Genomic DNA, 952 nt, shown 5'->3' on the forward strand with positions numbered 1-952 from the left:
AAAAAAAAATAAAAGAACAACCTGTGGTTGAACATAGGGACTGCAGTGGTTATACGAACAGAGAAACATGCGTGAGTGGTATTTCAACTGATATTTTCACCTCCCTCCCAGCCCTTGAAACGTGCTGATAGTTGAGCACTGTAGCTTTCCCAAAGCTGTCCCGTGCACTATGGCAGGACCGGGGGCTGCGGAGCTGGGGAAGAACTTCATGGGAGGCACAGCAATGTCTCTGGGGCTTTCAGTTTATTTGAGTTGTTGTGCAACAAAAAACATAAAGGGAGAAAGCCCAAGAGAGTCCTTGGCTTTGTGCCTATAACGCGGCTTGAATTCCTTCACCACCAAAATAACAAACCATCTATTAAATGCAAAACAATGCAGGCAGCACAGCCCTTCTGCCTCTCGAGCTCCCTGTGCTGGCTGTAGAAAGCAGCCGTTGCTCCCGTGGAAGTAGCCCAGTCTTTGTAAATTTCTGAACTTAACTCAATGCAGCCGCGTGTGAGCCTTCCCAGCTGGGCGAGTTTCCTTCAGCTGACTCCAGCAGGCCCTGTTTGGCTGTTGGCTTTAAAAATAAATAAGTAAGGGGAGAGATAAGTGGCAGTTCAGCCTCCCAGTGCCGTGTTGCTGCCTGTTTTGAGACCTCTGCGTCTGATTGTTGATGGGAGCGTGCTGAGGCTGGGAAGGCTGTGTGATTTGACTGGAGCTGCTGCAGGTTCTGTACCAGGCTGCTGTGATTACTTAAATTGGACTCATACACGGTATGCTTCCTTAGCGTAGAGTGGAAATAGCAAGGTTGAATATGATTCATTTGGGACCCTTGAGTGATGGGTGACTTCTAGTATTTGTTGTTTCAGATCAGCAAGAAGCAAGGAAGAACCTTTGGTCTCAGGAAGTGTTGTGCTGTAAACACTGCAGCCAGGAGCTGGAAAAGAAAGAGGCTGTGTGCCAGGACTTG

Source organism: Lagopus leucura, unplaced genomic scaffold (genome assembly GCF_019238085.1).
Source record: "Lagopus leucura isolate 7727_CA_CO unplaced genomic scaffold, USGS_WTPT01 34989-0_obj-0_obj, whole genome shotgun sequence".
NCBI classification, from domain to species: domain Eukaryota; kingdom Metazoa; phylum Chordata; class Aves; order Galliformes; family Phasianidae; genus Lagopus; species Lagopus leucura.